The sequence below is a fragment of the Acanthopagrus latus genome, chromosome 4 (genome assembly GCF_904848185.1).
Source record: "Acanthopagrus latus isolate v.2019 chromosome 4, fAcaLat1.1, whole genome shotgun sequence".
In the NCBI taxonomy this organism is placed as follows: domain Eukaryota; kingdom Metazoa; phylum Chordata; class Actinopteri; order Spariformes; family Sparidae; genus Acanthopagrus; species Acanthopagrus latus.
Window position 1 is genome coordinate 14,275,295 of NC_051042.1, and position 9,911 is coordinate 14,285,205.

Sequence of the window (9,911 nt, forward strand, 5' to 3'; positions counted from 1 at the left end):
TGAGACCTTTACCTGACATGTTATTTTGAAAAGTAGCCAGGGGATCCTTCTCCTCAGGCGCTTCCTCCAGCTTCTCCTTGGGCATCTTCAGGCATTGGTAGGCTAAATCAAATATACAACCACTCACTCCAAGGTGTTGGTGTGCCCATGGGTCTTCTCTCACTTGAACGTGCCCTGAATAACAGCATGAATCCTGTTCTAGAGAACAGAAAACACTCCTAAACCTGCTCTGTTTAAAGACCCATCTCAACCAGTTTGAATGAGTGACCTTGTCCAGATTAGAGGTACTTTGGCGTCGAAGTAATAAAAACTGTTCTGACTTTGACAGACCCAGGTGTGATGGGGTCGGACTGGTAGTAAGAAGCTGACTGAGAAAACAGGTTTCTTTTCCTTTAACAAACTCTCATATACTTCATCTCAGACAATTGTAATACATCACATGAAGAGGTGGTACAAGTTTCATTTCAAAATTACTTTATTGACCGCTTGAGGTTGATATTATTACCCTCTACTACGTCCCCTGCCTTAAAAAATCTCGACAGCCGGACAGAAGTTCTATTTCGTGAAACAGAGTTACTCACTCTAATCCAATGTTTCCCCTCTGTTGTTATCTCCGTCTGTAATGTCAGGGTGTGGATGGATGACCCATCTGTCCATCTCCTCCAACTGAATACCAGACTATCATCTTACATGCACACAGCTCACTGTCAGTCTGTCTCTGTCTGAGGGAGGATGAAGGGGGAACAGACTCGCCTTTGTCGAGTTATGTCTCGCTGGATGCTGGGGGGGTTAAACTTACTTCCTGTGTTCAGGCTTTTGGAAAAACAAATGTTCATAACTTCACAGGGAAAGTGCACTTTGGTTTGTAAAAATGTTAAGCTGCATACAGCAATACGTTTCCATGATGCGTAGAGTTCATTAACTAAAACTGAGGAATCTGATGAGTCAAGGACTTGACCAAGTGTTTTCTGACTCCTGCACTGAGCAATTGTTTTTTCAAGAGTCAAAGGAAAAAAAAAGACAGTCTGCAGTCACTTGCCTCTTGCTCTTCACCTCTGTTATGATGTCTACAGAGCATATCTGCCAGATCTCTTTACTGTAAAAAAAAAAAAAAAGAAAGAATAAAAAAAACTATGATATACAGTAAATCACTGTTCATATGTAGGCGTGTATGTGTATGGTGTGTTGAGCGACACTTTGCGCAGGACTTTGTGTCACACTTTGTGAAAAGGTTAGGACCCAAACGCAGAAACACACGGGAAGCAGGCCAGATCCAGGAAGTGAAAACAAGCTTTTTGAACAAAAAGCTGGAATCATCTAGACACTAGAAAACACAGGGTGGTAACACAGCAACAAACTGACAAAAACAAGAGGGAGCACAAAAGACTATACACACACAGAAATAAGGAGGGGATGAGGTGCAGGCGGAGCAACACAGGTGAGGGAAATAAACGGAGAAACACTTGAAACAGGGTAGGCAGTGATGGGCTGGAAAAGGTGAAGACACAGAAAGGAGGGAACGGCTGAAGAGGGAGATGCAGAGCAGGTGTGGACAGCAAGAAAAAAAGGTAGGAAAATGAAAACAACCCCAACTCGTCCTCTGTGACAGCAGTGTTAACACCCTGCTCTGAAGCTGCTTAGCTAGCAGAGCCAACTTGCTTTCAAGAAACTAACTCACAGTGCGTTTAGGTGGAGCAGCCCATTACAAGACACTGTACCATCAAAAATAAACTTAAGATATAAAAGGTTACATAATGTTGCTTTAAAACCTGTTTCTGTTCTATGTGCTATATATGGGAAGCACCACTGGTTTTGGTTTTACTATGATACCATGTTAGGAGAGTTTTCAAATACTGATACGATACCGCTGTTGATAGTTTTAACAGTCTTTTGTCAAGGTTGTAATTGAGGACCCAGATGCAGACCATACACATGACGAAAAAATAGGGGATGGGAACAGAAGACAAGCTTTATTTTACAAAAGCTGAACAAAGGGAGCCAGAGACAAAAACTAGACAAAAGGGGACAAAAGGCAAAGTAGCAACAAAGGCTAAAGGAAAGTACAACCAAAAGCAAAGTTCAGCTTCAAAATAAGAAATCAAGATCCAAAGCATACCACGGAGATCAGAGACATGAGGGGAAACACACAAAGCACACAACGAACTGACAAGGAGTGCATGGAGAACAAAGGCTTACGTCCACAGACACGCTGATGAGGGGACGAGGAACAGGTGAGGAGAGCGAGAGAGAGAGGAGGGAAGAGGACAGGTGAGATAACGGAGGGGAAGCACAGAGGAGGAAGGAATCAATACCTGCAGACAGAGGGAGACAAACGTTCAACAAGAAAGAGAAAACATAAGAGGGAAGAACACAGGAGACACTTTGTTGCTGTGCCTCAATTCAGGGTCTGCGTCCTTTAGAGGCCTCATTTGAGGGCCAATTACGTCCCAATCCGAAGGCTCCTCCAAATACAGCCCACAAATGCGGCCCTCTTTTCCCTGTTTTTGGAGGATGCAGGGCTACTATCCTTTGTGGCCTCACATATACCAAGAATCTTTGCACGCCCGAAAAAGAGGAAAGATAGGGAGAAAATGGCGATATCGTGCGGTGTAGATCGTCATTTTCGCGGGCCTGGGTGGCAGAAATTGTGATGTAAGGGTAAAACATCTGGTGACGCAACCAGTAAGTGCTCCAAAGACTAGACCGTCCCATTTAACTACGGCTGACGTGGTTAACAAGGTCTCTCCGTAGGACTCGCCTTCGAAGACCACAAAGGCTGTGTCCTTCAAAGGATGCAGACCCTGAATTGAGACGCAGCAACTGAAAGGACACAAGGGCATGGAAATCAAAACATAAGACACAACAAGACACAGAACCATGACAGAAAAAAGTATTTTTTTTTTTAAATCTTTCTTTTAATCTTTTAATCTCATTTAAGTTAAGTACACAGCAGCAGGGCTGTGTTAGGTCACTGCTTGTGCAAACAGAACATTTCCTACAGCTGCCTCAGTTGGCAAAACACAGTGGGACCTTTATCTGTTTCAAATATTAATATATTATTGATTATATATATATTGATAATTAGGCTAATGGAAGAATAAGGAGTTGACACGGTGAGCTGTTGTGAGTATTGTGGGAGTTACAGATGTCAGGTTGCAAACCTCTCTGGGTTAACCTACAGCACTGTGTCCTAATGTTTAGTAGAAAATCAGCTTTCACCAGGCACAACATGAAATCAGACATGATGTCTCTAACCCTTTCATGCAGGGAGGTAACTACAGTGTACAAAAATTGTTTTCTTGTATATGCATAAGTTGTGATGGCATAGTTGCACATCAGCCACTACGGTGGACGCTATTGCATCATCTCATCATCTCAACACCAAGTTGCTCATTTATTTCAAAATGTTTTCCAGCCCTTCAATAAAAAGAGACCCTTGCAGGTAAGAAAAATATGATGACATCAAGTAACATCTAAGGAGTCATGCAATTGCTACATTTTCTAAGTATTGATTTTATATTGGGAAGAAATTATGATTAATCACATGTCCACTAAATTGTACGTCATGCATCATAGGCTATATTTCATCTAGAATCCAGAGGCCATGATTAATATATTACTGCTGCTGAAAATCGACATGAATAATTTGCGTCAACAAATTTTGCGAACACCCCATGGGGTCGGCGAATATCCGGACGTGGTGGGACCCACGGAGGCTGAGAATATAAACCCTTCGCTAGCCCCACTGAACGCCCATTCATTTGGAATTTTTTTTGAAATCCCATAAGTTCACGTAACATGTATCCTGTGCCTACATGTAGCTTCTGTATTTTCTACATAAACAATACAAGGTAGAACAGGCTCAGCTACCTCGTACGTACCGTTCGGGTCCTGTAAGATGAATTTTTAGCATGTCCAGTTGTAGGGGAAGCTAACAATGCCCGCGTCCTTCGGTCGCACAGTAGGGAAATAACCGTACTGTTCAGACAAGGCGCTAGCATACAATCTGAAGAGAAAGACGATGTTTGAAGTATGCTGAGCAGACTTATCAGAATAAAAATGCTTCTGCGAGGTTTCTGATCATTTATGTCGAAAAGAAGAACTGTCTGCATTTTATTTAATTTTGAATGCTCTGCAGGGCCGTGTTAAAGAGTTTAAATGTAGAAATGTTTAGGCCAAAGAGAATGAGATTATATGTCCTGAGCTTGGCTGTTCAATGCACTATTTTACATAGGCTAGACATACATAGGTAAGATTTTTATTTTTGGGATTCCTTCTGGGTGACTTTTCTCATTATTTATTCTGTTAGATGCTACATCTGGCATCAGAATTCATTATTTTGCACAATTTAATTCATCACACAGAACTTTATTTTGGAGAGATTCTTGAGGTTCTAAAGAAATATTTAATAAATATTGAAATGTTATCAAGAAATATTTTGATATCCAAATCGTGTGAATACTTATATTGATCAAGTAATGTGAAATAATCGGTAGCGCTACTAAAGATGAACACTAGACTGAGGTTAGCATAATTCATGCTACAACATGAGTTTGTTCAGCCATAATCAACAGCACCAGTTGCTGTTCTGTTAAAGAGTGTTTACTGTCAAATAATGCCGTTACCACGGTTACCACAGGTATCGTTGAATTAACCCCAACTGAAATCTTCGGGATTAAATGATTTGAAGGCCTTCGGAAATTAGGCTTCTTATCTTTTTGTTATCGTTGGAAAAATAACAAAATCAGAGACTAACTTTTAAACTAATTACAAATGTTAATTGCTGTCAAAAACGAGAAGATGAAGGTCTTGTTGTCTTTTTTGGATTTATGCTTGTTTGATCCTGATATGATGACAGGAATTTCTGGAGAAAACACAAACGTCGTCTAAGAGACGTGCAAATAGCAACAGAGAAGAGGGATGATTGCTGATGTCAACAGGCACGTGACCTCACCGAGGTCAGCGTGGGTCTTGTTGGGTGTAAGAGGTGACGTGGGAGGAGACGAGGTCAATTGCTAATTAGAGCTCTAAAACACTGGGCAGGTCAGAGGGTCAGATGACATCACCAGGACTATTGAAATGCGCTCCAATGAAGTCCCTCTGACCTTTGACCTATGACAAAACAGGTGATTAGCTAGTGTAGATCATGAATGTCTCACTACATGATGGTTTTCATGCAAAACCTGCACTGCTGTGCTGTTTTAATGCAAGCGATGAAAAAATGGTCCACTAACTAACTATAGACATGTATTATATCTTGATATTTATTTTCTCTACAAATCTTTCTTCTTCTGTGTGAATCACTCTAACATGATGTCTTAATTCTCTGTGGATGTCATTTTGAATAACCTGGCATATGGTTTGTTTTCACTCTACTCTAGTTATTCAAATTTCTGTTTTTGCACGTATGTATTGAGCTCAGTGGATGATTGTGACTGTTTTCAGCATCAGTACTGTTTTATCGGATACAGAGTTTGGAAAGTGTTGCAGAATTTAAGTTCACCATACATATCGTGTTTGTTATTTAACGTAACGGTAACAGTAAATTTACTAACCACTCTAACAACACTAGTGTTTCAAAAACTAAACTAGGATTGAGTCATTCCAAATTATTGCAATATTATTACATACAATTGAGTGAAAGCTGAACAGCACTCAGGTAAATTCTATATATTGCTTTGGACTTGTATTTTATTTGTATATTTACATGTGTAACATTTAAGTTGCATTTCATTTCCCTTTGCCTAAGGGTGGATATTAGTTCCTTCCAGCCATTGTTTCAGGAGGGATATGTTGAGGTGAAACACAAGTAAAGCACTGAGTAAAAGAATATTACAGAAATGTAAACAAAGACAAATTGTAGCCCACTTATTGCCAACAGCCCAGAAGCACTAACAAACCAAGAAACAGGGTCACACTAAATTGTTTCTAGTTCTGGATTATCCATCCTAAATGAAGTGCCATATGTGCTTTAGTGTCTCAGTTAGTAAATAATGCTTTAAAGACAGTTTTCAGTCATATTGATCTCACTCTGTCTTATCTTTGGCCATATGGTCCTGTCAGGTTCCACCCACTCACCCTTCTCCTTCCTCTTCACTTCATGGCTGTAAGAGTCACACTATTAAACAGCCTCTCACCTCTTTTACAAGAGCAGACAGCCCGCAGCCGGGTTCATATGTTCCCCATCAGACTAAAAATAGCATTACACCCTCCACACCCCAGTAAACTCCTCTCTTCTGCATGCTCCAACTATGTCTGAGTTTTTGCTGTCTGTATGTGAGAGGTGAGAAAGATGTGCTGGTTAACATGAAATAATGTCCTATCCATCATAAATTTGGAAAGAAAATGAACAAGAAATGAATACGCTTTTGCGTAATTTGGTTTGTGATGTATATCGTAATAACAAATCCAAAAAAAGATAACACGTGTGTCACAAGTGAACTGGCATTCACAACTTTCAATTTAAAAGTATTTCCATATAAAAGATTCCTTACGGGAAGAAAGTGTAGTTTAAAACTGGATTGCCCGACTCCTTTTGTAGCATTTTATATATGAATAAAATAATTTTTTTAAACTACTGTAATTACTGTAATTATTCCACTCACCTCTCCTTCAATCTGCCTCATCATTTTCTGCTTCAATAAGAGATTTTTCCTTACTTTTTGGACAGCCATACAAACCCAAAAAGCTTCTAAATTGCATACAAAGAAAGCTTTTTTTCCCCCAGTAAAGTGGCACCAAAACCTCCTTTAAATCTGGCCTCTCTCTCTTTTATTTAGTTTTTTTTTTTTTTTTTTTTTACCCACGAGACTCATGTTTTGGTGCCTTCGCTGGCATCTCTGGGGCTGTGAAGTGAAAATGTCACAAGGCTGTCACACTATCAAAGGGAATAAAAGGTCCACTGTAATCCTAGTTGCGGTGATAAAATGTCAATGTACTGCAGAGCACTGTGCCGGGATGCAGCTGCTGAGCTCCTGACAGCTCTGTCAGCAGAGGTGGAGATCACACTGGCCAGCAGCACAGGAAGCAGAAACACCACCAGTCGTTTTCATCATTTCCATCCGCGCTCTGGGATGTGAGTCGCTGAACTTGCAATCCATCTGCGGCAGCTGTTTTCAGCCCAGTTTTGTTCACCTCAATACTGTGGCAGAAAAAAAAATCAGTGCTGTTATTTATGATATTATCAGTGGCTCTGTTTTGTTCAAGTGTTTCAGTATGCCTTGTATAAGCTTAATGAACGTCATGAACAGCGCTTTGGTTCATGAGCCTGTGATGGAAGTAGTGAAGGAGGGAGACGCCTCGCTTCTTTCTCATCTCTGATGTGAGTTTTAACGTAGGTGGAGGGCAAAGTGGCTGCATTCACAACTCACGTTCGCCAAGCCAGAGACCACCATTCAACACTGTGTTTCAACATTTGTAAGCATGATACCACTGGATATTTTTGGGGGAATGTCGGGACATTTTCCAGCCCAGTTTGTGGTGAAAAATCAAGGTATTTTGAGCATAAACTACATCTTGTCCTAATCCAAACCAAGTGGTTTTTGTGCCTAAACTTAACCAGATCTTAAGCACAGCATTGTGAAAGCATTCGCTCAGGTCATTAAGTTGAGGATCACCAGACGGTGTTTTGTCTTTATCCTTTAGAGCTCAGTCCTGTTAAGGGGGATGTCTGGTTTTGCGCGGTACAGGTCCTAAAGTTGCACTGAAAGGGACTCATGACGGCAACTTACGCCTTCTGCATCATGTCCAGTAGATGCTGTTTCCTGTGAATCCCTGTGAAACTACAGCTGTGTCTCTACTGGGGGGCGGCATCCTTCAAAGGAAGACCATGAAGGCTAAACTTACGAGTTGTTAAATGGATCTGGTCAGCGGGAATTTCCTTTATACGTCACCAGCCTCGTCCTTAAGCATCATGAAGGGCCTGTTACCTGGCAAACTTGAAAGTATTGGGGTCCCTTGATTTTTCAAATGCTTGTATCATTAGCTATTTGAGTGACTTCCCCAATACATACATTTGAAAGTTATTCAGTTGCTTCTTCCCTCCGTGTGTCCACTGTAGTTGTCTTTTGGGAAAAGAAATCCACCCAACATCAGCGTGCAATGCATCTTGGGACACGGTGGGCCACAAAGGAAATGCCCGCGAAGCAAAGGCTGCATTCCTCATCCACATTTGACGGACCCTTCCAAATGAAACAGCCTTGTCGTGGTCTTCAAATGCAAAATGAGATATCACGTTGAATCTGATTTTCACGTGTTGGTTTTGTTCCTTGTAGTAAATTCTGTTCCAGGGTCTTCATTTCAACTTATGACATAGCGATGAAAACCGTATTTCGAGTTAAATGCTGTGACTGAGTGGTTTATGTACAGAACTCTGAAGGCTGAAGAGACTAAGCTTTAAATCCTGTTTATTCTATTTTATATTACACACATCATTTTTGCACTAAAGTCACTCATCATTTTCCATGTTTTTATACATAGTTATCCATCACTATTTGGTTAGGGTTAGGAAAACATGGTTTTGATTGTAATCGACTTTCATAACATGAAACACGTGTTCGTATTTTTTCCCCAGTCTTTTTGCTAAGCTACGACGTAACGAAAATACGCGATGGTCAGTTTCAATGCAGGTCTTGGAGCAACTCTAATCATGATGTTCGAGGAACAACAGCAACATGGCCGTGTCGGATCTATGTACAAATGTGATCTAAGTGTAAATAACCTGAATGTTTTAACATGTTTAAACGTTGGATTATTCCTAAAATCACCACAGAACATAGCTGAAGTTTACTTTACAGCAGCTTGACTTTTTGTGTACTGCATTCACAAAACATGCACTGATGTCTATAATGATGGTCGAAACCACAGGAATTCTCTGTTAACAGCAGATTTTTACCTCTAAGGACCAAATATACATCTCTCACTCTCTCTAACACACACACGCACACAGCGCTGCAGTGATTGGTATTGCAGCAAATGATATTTGAGCAGCGGGGCTCTTTGACATAGCAGCGATGTGTAGGCTGTGGCCTTCGTACAATAGCCTCGCCCCCCTGGGGAATCTGGATCCCATCTTTAGTTTGAAGCTCATTAAGCCGATTATTCCCATAATCTCTCTGATGGCAGGCGGAATAAAGAAACACACACTAATAATTGCCTGCTTACATTTTGTTCTGTTTGGCCCCGTCGACCGCTTAAAAAGGGAGACTGAAAGATACACACTGATGTCTGCTCGGGTGTAAGTGTGTGTTGTGTAAGCGCGTGTGTATGAATAACTATTATTTCTCCACCGTGAATGGATATGCGTGATATGTATGTACGAGGCGGTTAAGACGAAAGGCAAATTATTCTGACATTGAAATAAAAGTATGTGGGATCATGTAAATTCAAATGCTGGTGAGAGCTGGACACAATGGAGCTTTTAAAAGTACTTCTCACAATATTGGTTTCACTTGTAACTCGGTTTTTTTTTATGTCTCCCTTTGTTTCTTTCTTTTTAAAAAAAACTCAGTCTTTCTCTATCCACTCCACTCACTCACTCACACACACACACACACACACACACACACACACACACACACACACATGCTCCTTTGTCTGTCTCCTGTCAAGGTGTTGGAGACATGACTGACAGCTCTGACACCACCAATCAGCTGCAGCTCAGCAAGGTCACCCACTGTTGCTCGGTCATGATTGGCTGCTGTGCTTCTACCTGTCGTCTTTGTCTGCTTTGATCACTGCATGTTAGTGGGCATCTGTGTGTGTGTGTGTATGTGTGTGTGTGTGTGTGTGTGTGTGTGTGTGCGCGAGTGTGTGTGTGTGTTTTCAAGTGGGAAATGTAATGGGGTTAAGTTGGGATGCGAAGGTGGGTGGTGTAAATTCAAGCTGAGACAGGTTGTTACCGAAGGTAATTA

At 41.0% G+C, this 9,911-nt stretch overlaps 1 long non-coding RNA gene across 1 annotated transcript; it reads left to right on the plus strand.

The window, feature by feature from the left end:
- Window positions 1-1,454: 1,454 nt before the first annotated feature.
- On the plus strand, window positions 1,455-9,220 carry LOC119018220. Its single transcript, XR_005074677.1, has 3 exons — window positions 1,455-1,568; window positions 7,338-7,416; window positions 8,060-9,220. It is a non-coding gene; the product is annotated as an uncharacterized LOC119018220 (long non-coding RNA).
- The last annotated feature ends 691 nt before the right edge of the window (window positions 9,221-9,911 follow it).